This window comes from Tupaia chinensis, unplaced genomic scaffold (genome assembly GCF_000334495.1).
Source record: "Tupaia chinensis unplaced genomic scaffold, TupChi_1.0 Scaffold000139_1, whole genome shotgun sequence".
In the NCBI taxonomy this organism is placed as follows: Eukaryota; Metazoa; Chordata; class Mammalia; order Scandentia; family Tupaiidae; genus Tupaia; species Tupaia belangeri.
The window spans coordinates 4,317,536-4,330,110 of record NW_006159609.1 but is presented as its reverse complement, the minus strand read 5'-3'; the positions used below and the strand labels follow the sequence as shown (position 1 = coordinate 4,330,110).

General features: G+C 36.3%; 1 protein-coding gene across 11 annotated transcripts in view; it reads right to left on the bottom strand.

The window, feature by feature from the left end:
• The window catches only part of DLG2 (discs large MAGUK scaffold protein 2), a 1,612,020-nt gene that overhangs the window by 675,792 nt on the left and 923,653 nt on the right, over positions 1–12,575 (bottom strand). The gene's annotated exons all lie outside the window — the stretch shown is intronic.

The following is a 12,575-nucleotide window of genomic DNA, read 5'->3' as shown; positions in this document are numbered from 1 at the left end:
AAAGAATAAAAAGCTCAAAGCACATGGACAAAAGATTCATGGATATAAAAACCGAGTGTTGAACCAAAAGATAAAGCTTCACCAATAAGATGATGCCATTAGATGGTTGAGATTTTTTTCTCTCTTATTTGGGTATAAATAATATGACCATAGCATGAAGCCAAATCTGGATATCCTCAACTCCATCCTCTGCTCTCACTCCTCAGACCATTTCTGTACGACTTGTATTCCATCATCACCATGTAAGGCTGAATCCAAAAGTCAGCAAAGATACTTTCACATTAAATACAATGATCATTTTCCCATCTTCATTCTCTTTGGCTTTCATGAAGTATTTGACTCTTGGGAGTAACCACTACTTGAAACTCCTTTCCTTCCATCACATGATCTATGCTTGCTAGCCTCCTCCCCACTGCTCTGTCTACTGCATTCATGTCCACATGTTTATTCGGCTTCCTCCCAACCTCTACTCCTTATTGTTTCACAATCTTTACTGGAGGATTTTTTTTTTTAAGAGATATTTTTGCTATAGGGCATGTGTGCTTGCCAGAGAGACAGAGGTACAGAAAGTGAGAAATCTCCCCCAGGGGGGAGGGGATAGCAACACTGCAATTCCTTCTCCTCTATTCTTCTCTCAGGATTTGGGGAACACACGCATATGTGCCTGGCATGAGTTTTAAGCCAACAATCTGGAAACTGAACCATGGTCAACTACATGAGAATCCAACAACGTAACCATTAGACCATCTACTGGTCTCACCTGAGTCTTTTAAAAATAAATAATTTATTTAATTTTATTTATTATTACTATAACAATAAATTAAATTAAAAATAAGTTTATTTAATTTTACTTAATTTTAACGTTTGCTATAGGGCATGCATGCTCACCAGAGAGAGAGAGACAGAGACAAAGAAAGTGAGAAATCAAGCCATTAGGTTTGGGACTCAAATTGCAGTCAGCCATGTGGGAATCCAATGCCTTAACCATCACACCACCTGCGGACCCTTTACCTGAGTCTTCATCTCACTAACTTTTGAGTCATTGGAAAAGTCATAATGCATTTCTGCATAGAAAACACAGAAAGATAGAAAGATATGTCATGACTTTTCTGATGACCCAATATTTTTGTCTTCTGCGTAAATGTCCTGTATTACCCTAGTCTTCACAAATACATAACAGAATTGATCATCTTATCTATTGATAACCACAATTTCTTTCAGCATACTCAATATATCTCTGTTAATGGAATTCTCTTTTTTATATATACACACACACACATTCTTCCCATTTGTTATAAATATACTATTTTATATACAAATTATAACTTCTAAGACCATTGATAAAATTTCCTAAAAAATTTCTGCCTTTATTATTTTTCAGTATCGATTAATTCTTTATATCTTTTCAGGTTTATCTTCCTAAAAAATAGTGCTTCAATTATAAATTTCAATGCTCAAGTAGCTTTAAATATTTTTCATCACTAAAGAACAATCAAAAATATCAGCGATATCCTTTTCTACCTTTCTAGAGACATAACATTTCTTATCACCAAATGCATTTTCTAGCCAAGTAATTATGCTGATCTTATATAAAGTACCTCTTCCCTTTGGTATCTTTATTAATGCCATACATTCTGCCTTCAATGTCTTTATTAAATCTGTGCTTATTACAATTGTAAAAATAGAATTATTTAGAAAAATATTTTTGGATGCCTAAAATTTCCTGGATGTTAGATGAGTCTCTAGAGATTACAGTAGCAAGCAAAAAAGTCTCTTGCTTTCTTGAAGCTGAATTCTATCTGAGGTGTGGAAAACAGCCAAAGACTGTATCTTCCACAAACTCAAAAAAACTTTTCTTATCAATTCTCTGAAAATCACTGCTCTGTTCGCTGTAGTGTTGATTAAAAAAAAGCTAGTAACAATAATAACGATCACTACTACTACTACTGCTGCTGCTACTGTCACCACAGCTCCTACTGGTTTGGGGAGCTTTTTTTGGACTCTGAATCCAGTGCTATTTCCACTACATTATACTGCACACACAGGTTATCTTCTAAAAGTCAAAGGTAATCTGTGATTTAGTCAAATGGAATTACTGATGTTTAGCTATTTAGACTTACAAAATTTATTTATAAATTGTCTTATATAATGAATGAATGAATATGATTGTGTAATGCTCTAGTGTTTAGACATAGTGAACCCTCAGAAATATTAACTAATTAGTAAACTGGTCACAAGTGAGAAAAGAATCTCTGAGACTGAGGATATAATAATAAAAAATTCCAAAACTGAAAAGCAAAGGGAAAAAAACACTAGGGGGGGAAAACAAACAAAACAGGGGCCAGCAGGTAGCCTGGTGGTTGGGGCACTGGACTCCTACATGGCTTACCATGCTTCCAGTCCTGATCTTGGTGGCTTGAAAATCATACCAGGCATGTGTGCAAGCATGCTCAAAATCTTAAGACTAAAATGGAGGAAAAGAATTGTGGCATAGCCATCCCCAAGCTTTTTTAATGGGTTGTTGAGAAAGTCATGATGCATTTTTGCATAGAAAAGTGTCATGACTTTCCTGACAAGCTAATAGTGTCCACTTACATGGCCTTTTTACTTTGAGGGTATTTGGACAAATTTAAGAAATGAAATATATGTTATACTTCACTTGCTATTATAGTTTTTTGTTTTCTTCCAAATTATTTATTTAATTCCATTTCTTATTATCATTATTATTTTTTAATCTGACCAGACAGAGAGAGAGAAAAGGAAAGTGAGAGAGCACACTACCAAATCTGGGACTCAGACCATGGTTTGCCATGTGGGAATCCAGCACCCTCAACCACCACACCACCTGCTGGCCCCATTATTATAATTCTTGAAAGAGTAGTAATAAGCCATCTTGTCCAAAGATACAATATAGTCTTTTGTTTTATGAGGGAACCATAAACAAATTATTTTCCTCTTTGTTTGCTAGCTAAAATCAGACAGAACCAGAAAGGAAAGATAAATAATCCATTGGAATAATTCTGTGTGCAAGCCTCTGTTTTGCAAAGTTCACATAAACAATGATTTTCTTCTAGCTTTAAAATCAAAGCCGATATTAATGAATCTTTCAGATGTTAAAAAAAAAAAAAAAACAAGAAAAACAAACCAAAAAAACACCTTAGAGATCAAAGTTCAACTATCTGAAATTAGAGATTTGGAAACAGATCTCAATAGAAAATTTGCACATCTGGTTGGCAGTATCATCAGGACTAGGATCCAGGTCTTTTGATTCTACATCACAATTCAGATAATAATTTAAATGGACAAACTCTGCACTTTTTGGCCCTTCTTATGTCTGAAAAATTTTGGTTTTGTTCTTTGTTTTTCCCTTAAAATTTTCTCAAAAGCTGTTTGGTACTTGTTTAATGAACAAATCCTTATTTTATGTATTTATTTTTTAAAAAGTTTTTGTCATAGGCACATACATTTGCCAGAAAGAGAGAGACATAGAAAGGGAAAGTGAAAAATCATCTCCTAGGAGAGACAGCTATACCACAATCCTTTCTCCTCTATTCTCTTGGGATCTTGGGTACACATGTCTAGTGTGTTTCAAGTCACCAGGTCCAGGACACAAGCCACGGTTGGCCATTTAAGAGTCCAGCACCTTAAGCACCACACCACCTGATAGCTCTGAACAAATCTTTATTTTTACATGTATAATACTAATGAACCCTTATTCTTTTTCTTACTCTCTACCAACACTAGTATCTCTCTCTCTCTCTCTTTTTGGTAGGATACCTAGCTTCTTTTTGTCCAAAATCTTGGGCGAAATGTATCACTTGACAAGGGAGTTAGGGAAGAGGGAAGAAGAGGAAAGAAGTGATTTTAAATGGAAAGAATCATAGGTTGAAAGGCCAACAACTACCCTTTTCTTTTAGCTCCAGGAATCTCCCAACAGGGAATGCCTGTTGATTTGCAAAAGAAGCCCAGGCAGTTACTATTTCTATTAAATGTACCTATCAGTCAGTGTTCTTTTCTGAAAGAGGAACTTCCATATTCTCAAAAAATCAAAGTTTCTAGAAATTATACAATACTGAATTATTTCAGCAAAAATAATGCACCTTACATGATTTACATAATAATAAGAAATTCCAAGAGCTATGTTTCTTCCATTTGCCTTTTCAAAACACTGCCTCACTAATAATTCTGGGAAAAAGAAAGACCCAGTAATGCATGGGTTTGAGTTGGTTTTTGGTTCCAAAAGCAACAGTATAACTAAATGTTAAATCAGATACAATTTGGGAATGATCAAATTTATATTTTGCAGCTGTTTCTAGTCCTGGTAAACTCCCTGTAGTACAGAGAGTGCATAAGACTCTTACTCTTTATGTACTTTTTGTGTCTTTATGTATATTAAGTCACTCCTTGATTCAATGTTTTATTGCCTATTCATTTTTTGAGATGATGCATCACCAACTATGCAAAAGTTTTCCCTGGATGCCTCCTTTAATGCTGACAGGGTATGTGTGTTTTCTATGGGTTCCTGTACTACCGTATTCCTACCACTCTCTTATCACGTAACTATGCTGCCTGTCTTTCACATGTCTTCAAGCTTCTTGAAGTTGCTTAAGCAGCAAGACATAGCACTGGCCATTCATTGGTCCAGACGTTAGCACTGACCTTTGAACCAGCTGTGTTCACATTTCTAGGACATTATAGACATGTAAGACATATCTAAATGGATGGATGAATGAAGGAAGGAAGGAATTTTATTAGTTAATAGGCTTCATTGCATAGCTTACTACTTTTTTTTCAAGTTTGAAGTTAGTGAAACAACTCAGTGAACTTCAAAACACTGTATCACTAACAATTCTGGGAAAATAGTTCTTTCAAGGACTCCATGATTACTGCAGACACATTCAAGCCTTATTACCCCTTTCTTTTGAATAATCACTGTGTTCAGACTTCTTGGGTTTAGTGGACTGCTCCTTTAAGGGTGTTTTTTGGCAAATGAATAAACAAGTTCTTGCCAAAACTTTCCTGCTGGGGAAGTAGGAGGAGCAAAGGAATATTTGGGAGCGCTGTGGTTTTGGGGTTGTCATTGTGGTGCCAATTTTTATAAGGAATAAGTCTTGAGTTTTTACTCTAATATTAGCTCAGTGGGAAAACATTTTCTTGTAAAGCTCCTGAAAATTCATTGATGTTTCTGATGAGTCCAGAATCAAGTCAGAAAACGTGGATGCTCACCCCAACTCCATAAATCTAGGAGTTGAACTTGGTCAAGGGACTTAACCTCTCTATGCCTCAATTTCTTCAAATTTAAACTGGGGATAAAATCATTCTTTCCTCATGGTAACAGAATGAAAGCGAAAGCACCTCGAGATGTTATTATGAAAATTAATGGTTTATTATTTAAAATGGATCTGTAATTGAGAGATTGAAAATAAGAAAACTATTGGGTTGTTGAAAAAGTCATGCAGTATTTTTTCTGTTTTTCTATGCAACAATGTGTCATGACTTTTCCGACAACTCCATTAATTATTAGATTTTTATAATTCATATCTTAGGTGGATAAACATAGTAATTATTCAAAAGCATTTTACCGTAGATGCTCCAATAGTAACATATATACCTAAAACATGTAAGTGTTTTACTTTTAAATCTAAATTGTTCTCTCAAGATCATTAAAGCTTTTTCCTGAGCTGGTAAACTGAATCTTTGGTCCTAAAACAGGTTGTTCTCCTAGGATTCCAATGCATGTTTGGATGCTGGCAAATTTATAGGAATCTGCATTTGAAAGGGATTTGAATGTTAACTGGAAACCAGCAGCAGTAATTGTATCCTACTGGGAAGAGCTGAAAGCTGTGGGCATTCTGCAAAGATTTCAGGCAGTAGTGGTTACACTTTAGAGTCTTGCTAACGATTGCTTCTAAAGAATACATGCCACGTTGCCAAGGCAATTTTCCTTATGTTGGGTACTTTCGTTTTTTTTAGTTCCGTGTTTAACGCAATCAGATAGACTACCCAGGGAATACGCCTGTTCTATTGATTAATAGTTTTATGCAGTCTGAAAGCCTTTACGATGAACTGTGCATCCAGATGCCCTTCATTAACTCTAAAAGACAAGAGGTGTAAAACCACCACCATTCTTTTTAACTGAGATTGTGTTTATAGGAACTGATTCTGCTGATGACAATACCAGGAATACTTAAACATCAAGGGAAAAATTCTCTTAAAGCTAGACGTCAGAAAAAAAGAAATGAGTTCTTGTGGGTTTAAATGTATTTTCTCTCTGGGTTTTAGGATGCCCAAATTCAAAAACAGTAATTAGGTGAAACAGTCCTTAGTAAGGTTTGATTCATAGCTCAAACAAAGAGGGATGCTTCTTTGATTCCTTGTGATGGAAAGGAAGAAAATCCACCCAAGTACACTGCCTCTGAATCTTTATAAGCCCCTTAATTTCAAAGAAAATGACAAACTACCCTCAGGAGGCTTTTAAACTAAATATGTGCTCTGAAAATAGGATCCACATTTTATCTGTCTTCTGTAAGCTTGGTATCTGGAAAAGTATTATGATGATAAGACATATAGTAAAGATACATCAGCTCTGCTCTTACCATTTTTTCTTTTTAAACAAAGAAGAAAGCTGAGTCAGTCCCTGTTAGCAGCCATTACGCACTGTACGGAAGATGTCGGAGCCCACATGGCCAAGTAGGGTTCAAGTCTCAGCCCTGGCAGCTTACACTCACACATATCCAGTATTGTCATAGGATGGAAAATGAGACAAAAAAGGATTGTGACATGACCAGGCCATATAGAGGGGCATTTTCTCCCTCTCTCCTGTGTGTGTGCCCTCTGGTATAATAATAACCAAAAGAATGCTATCACTTTAGTACTTTGATTCAGATGGAAACATCAGAAACTTAAGTTTAATTTTTATTAAAATTATATGTAACATTTAATATACATACATTTGCATATATATTTAACTTATTATACACACACATTATATATCTCAAGTATAGCATTTGTACAACTTTTTTTTTTTTTTTTTGAGAGATTTTCATTGTAGGGCGCGTGCGCTCGCCAGACAGACAGAGAGAGACATAGAGACAGAAAGCGAGAAATCACCCCCCAGGGGGGATGGTCACGCCACAATCCCTTCTCCTCCATTCTCCTCTCGGGATCTTGGGCATGCACACACACGCGCCCGGCGTGAGTTTTAAGCCACCGGGTCCGGGACACGAACCACGGTCGACTACGTGGGAGTCCAGCGACATAGCCATTACGCTAACTGCTGGTTCCCAGCATTTGTACAACTTCTAAACATCAGTGTCAAGTGAACTTATTAAATGCCCTTAGTAACACACAACTGAGTGGCACTTCAGTCTTTCATTATTTTTTCTTTTTCGTTTTTTAATTAAAAAAAATTTTTTTAGAGTTTTTTTGCCATAGGGCACATGCAATCACCAGAGAGAGACAGAGACAGACAAAGAAAGTAAGAAATCGCCCTCTGGGGGCATGACCACACAGCAACTCCTTCTCCTCCATTCTCCTCCTGAAATCTTGGGCACACACACACAAGCATCAGGCATGTGTTTTAAGTCACTGGGTCTGGGACTTGAATAGCAGTCAGCCATGCTGGAGTCTGGCAACTTAACTGCTACGTGATCTACTGGCCCCATTCAGAAAGATGTTTCTTAACAATTTCTACTCACTTTCAACTTTGCTACTTAACAGCTTTGCTCAGGTAATTTCTAGCTACCATTTACTTATTTGTGATCATTTATTTCTGATTTAAAATTAATTTGCGAGCCTTAATGCAATGTTTGCATAAAACTGCTTCTCTCTCTCTTTGTTTATCCAGAGAGATTTTTGCTATAGCACATGCACTTGTCGGAGAGACACATAATGGTTACAGTGCTGGACTGCCATGTAGTCAACCATGGTTTGAGTCTCAGACCTAGCAACTTAAAACTCACACTGGGCATGTGTGCATGCCCAAAATCCTGAGAGGAGAAAGGATTGTGATGTGGCCATCCTCCCTGGGGAGTGATTTCTTGTTTTCTGTCTGTCTCTCCAGTGAGCACATGCTCCTTATAGCAAAACTGTCTCGGAAGGAAGGAAGGAAGGAAGGAAGGAAGGAAGGAAGGAAGGAAGGAAGGAAGGAAGGAAGGAAAGAACTCTTTCAGGTTGATACCATGGCCTAGTGGTTAAGGCAGCTGGATCCCAAAGGCTGACTGCATGGTTAGAGTACTGACCCCAGTGGCTTGTAAAACACACCGATGCATGTGCCTGTGTACCCAACATTCCAAAAGTAAGGAGAGATGGAGAAGACGTTGTGACATGACCATTTCTTAAGTGGGTGTTTTCTCTTCTCCTTCTGTCTCTCTCTGGCAAGCGCATGCACCCTCTGGCTAAATATATATAAATTTTCATTTTCATTATATTTGAAGCCTTTAACTCCAGTTGGCAGGATCAGTGTCTATGGACACCTTATATACACAGTTATCTAAAATATGTAGAATGCTGTGAGGTCTTAGAGCTGTGCTCTGCCTATTCATGCCTCCCCCTACTTTAACCCCCAGCAACCACTAATCCTTTCACTGTCTTCATAGTTTTGCCTTTTTCAGGATGTTATGTGGTTAGAATCATGTAGCATATATCCTTTTCAGACTGGCTTATTTTACTTAGTTTCTTCTATGACTTTTCATGGCTTAATAGCTCATTTACTTTTAGTGTTGAATAATATTCTATTGTCTTCATGTATCACAGTTTATTCACCCACTGAAGGACATCTTAGTTGCTTCCAAGTTTTGGCAATTAGGAATAAAACTACTGTAAAAGCCAGTATACAGGGTTCTATGAAGAAATAAGTTTTCAACTCCCTTGCATAAATATCAAAGAACTCAATTACTGGATCACATGGTAGCAATGTTTGGTTTTATAAGAAACATCTATCTTCCAATGTAGCTGCATCATTTTGCATTCCTACCAACAGGGAGTTCCTATTGTTCCACATCTACACTAGCCTTTGGTATGGTCAGTGTTTAGGATTTGCTGTTCTCATAGATGTAAGGGCACCACTTTGTCATCGTGTAAATTTGCAATTCCCTAATGACTTTGTTGAGCAACTTTCATGTACTTACTTGCCATCTCTCTCTATTTTTTGGTGAGATGTCGGTTCAGATTCTTTGTGCATTTTTAAGCTGAGTTATTTGTTTCTTATTCCTGAGTTTTAAGAGTACTTTATAAATGTCGGATAACAGTCCTATGTTAGACATTTTTTTTTACAGATATTGATAATTTTTATTTGTCTTCTCATGCTCTTGAAATTGTCACAGAAGTATTTAATTTCAATGAAGTCCTGCTTATCAATGATTTATTTCATGGGTTGTGCCTATGGTGTATCTAAAAAACCACTGCTATGCCCTAAGACACCAAGATTTTATTTTATGTTATCTTCTTGCAGTTTTACATGTAGGTCTATTGTGTATTTTGAGTTAATTTTTGCGAAGGGTATAAGGCTTTTGTCTAGGTTCATTTTTTTGTTTTGCATGTGAATGTCCAGATGTTCAAGCACCATTTATTGAAAAGGCTATTTTTACTTCATTATATTTCATTTGCTCCTTTATAGAAATTCAGTTGACTATGTTTATATAGGTTTACTTCTGGACTCTTTTTTTTTTTTTTTTTTTTTTTGACCTATTTGTCTATGCTTTCACAAATACAAAATTTTCTTGATTATTGTAGCTTTCTAGTAAGTTTTGAAATCAGATAATGCTGGTCTTTCAACTTTGCTCATCTTCAATATGGATCTTTTGCTTTTCCATATAAACTTTAGAATCATTTTGTCAATATTCACAAAATAACTTTTTGGGATTTTGATTGTAATTACATTAAATATATACATCAACTTGGGAGGAACTGACATACTGGAATTATTGAGTAATTGTTGTAATTACTTATTAGTTCTAGGAGGTATTTGTGACAATTATTTTTTATTTTCTACATTGACAATCATGACATTTGTGATTGAAACAGTTTTGCTTATTTATTTATTTATTTTGAGAGTTTTTTTTTTCTATAGGGCATGTGGGCTCACCAGAAAGACAGAGAGAGAGAGAAAGGAAGAAATCACCCCCCGGGGGGATGGCCACACTGCAATCCCTTCTCCTCCATTCTCCTCTGGGGATCTTGGGCACGCAGGCATACACGCCCAGCATGAGTTTAAGCCACTGGATCTGGGACTCGAATCCCATTCGACCACACAGGAGTCCACCAACATATCCATTACAGCATCTGCTGGTCCCAAGACAATTTTATTTCAATCAGTATACATTTTAATTCATTTTCTTATCTTATTGCATTTGCTGGGAGCTCTAGCATGGTGTGGAAAAGCAGGGTTGAGAGAAGACATTCTTGTCTTGTTCCTGATTTTAGTAGAAGGCTTCTAATTCCTCCCCAGTAAGTATGAGAGTTACAGAATTTTTCAAAATGTTCTTTATAAAGTTGAAGAACTGCCCTTCTAGTCTTAGTCTGCCAAGAGATTTTATCATGAGTGGGTGTAAGATTGTGTCAAATGCTTTTTCTACATCTGCTGATTAGATAATGTGATTTTTCATCTCTAGCCTGTTAATGCAATCAACATTAATTGATTTTCAATTGTTTAATGGGCTTCAGATAAATACCATTTGATTATGGTGTATATTTCTCTTTATACATTATTAGTTTTGTTTTGCTAATATATAGTTGAGGATTTTTTGCATTTCTCTTAATGAGATATATTAATCTTTAGTTTTCTTTTATTGTAAGGGCTTTTTCGTATTTTCTTGTAATTTCTTTTTGGTATTAGGATAGTGCGTCTTCATTGAATAATGTAGGAAGTATTTATTCTGCTTTTACCTACTGGAAGAGATTGTAGAGAATCTTTTCCTTAAATGCTTGTTAGAATTCACTAGTGAATCTATTTGGATCTATTTTCATAAGACTATTAATATCAATTTTTTTAACAGACAAAATTTTATTTAGATTGTCTATTTTTTATGTTCGAGTTATGGGCAGAGTGTATCTTTCAAGTAAATAGTCTACTTCATTTAGATTATCAAATTTGCGGGCATAGGGTAATTTGTAATATTCTTTTATTATGAACATAGGTTCCTTTTTTATTTCTGATATTAACAATTATTGTCATCTTATTTTCTTAACTGGCCTTGTCAGTGACATATTAATCTTATTGATATTTTCAAATGATAAGTTTTTGATTATTTAAACAAATTTCAATAATTTCCTATTTTTTCTTTTATGGAGAGGTTTTTGCTATAGGACATGTGCAATCACCAGAAAGACAAAGAGAGACAGAGAGACAGAAAGCGAGAAATCACTCCCACAGGGGGAATGTCTATGCTGTAATCCCTTCTTCTCCATTCTCTCTGGATCTTGGGCATGCACACACATGTGCCCAGGGTGAGTTTAAGTCACCAGGTCCAGAACTTGAACTGTAGTTGACTACATGGGAGTCCAGTGACATAGCCATTATGCCAACTGCTGATCCCTTCTTTTTCTTTTAAAGAATTCTTTTTTCTCTCTCTCTCTTTCTCTCTTCTTCCCTCCCTCCTACCCTCCCACCCTCCTTCCCTCCTTTCCTTCTTTGCTTCTTTCTTTCCTTCTTTCCCTCCCTCCCTCCCTCCCTCCTTTCTTTCTCCCCTCCCTCCCTCCCTCCCTCATTCTTTTCTTTTCCTTTCTTTTCTTTTCTTTGTACTTTTACCAGAGAAGGACAGGACGAGAGAAAGAGAGAGAAGGAAAGTGAGAAGGCAAGCTGTCAGGTCTAGGACTCGTACCACAGTCAGTCATGTGGGAGTCTAGCACCCTTACCCACCACGACACCTGCTGGCCCCAGTTTCCTATTTTGAATTTCACTGATTTCTTTTCTCATTAAAAAAAAATTACTTTCTTTCACTTTCTTTGGATTTAATTTGTTCTTTTTCTAGTTTCCTAAGATGGAAGCTTAGATTACTGATTTTAGTTCTTTTTTTATAGTACATTTACTTCCTGTTACAAATTTCCTCTAAGTATTGTTGCAATGCCACAAGGAATTCTCCTTCATTCTTCTCTAGGGATATGAGGCATGCATGCACACACACCCGGTGTCAGTTTCAAGCTGCTGGGTCTGGACTTGAATTATGGCAGATCACATGGGAGTTAAGCGCTTTAACCACTATTCCACCTTTGGCCCCTAGAAGTGTGTTGTTTAAACTCCAAGTGTTTGGGGATTTTTTCCAGGTATCTTTTTGTTATTTATTTCTAATCTAACTCCACTGTGATTGAGAACAGTCATCTCTATTCTTTTAAACTTGTCTATCTTGTTGAATGTTTAATGTCAGTTTCAGAAAGATGTGGAATCTGCTGTTGGATGAAGCAGTCTATATATGTCCATTATATCCAACTGCCAAGTTCAGTTATATTTTATGCTTGCCAGATCATTACTGATAGAGAAGTGTTCAAGTCTCCAAATGTAATAGTGAGTGCCACCGATTATCATCTATTATTGTTAAAATATTGTTTCCATCTCATTCTCTGATTTTTCCCCCTCCTTC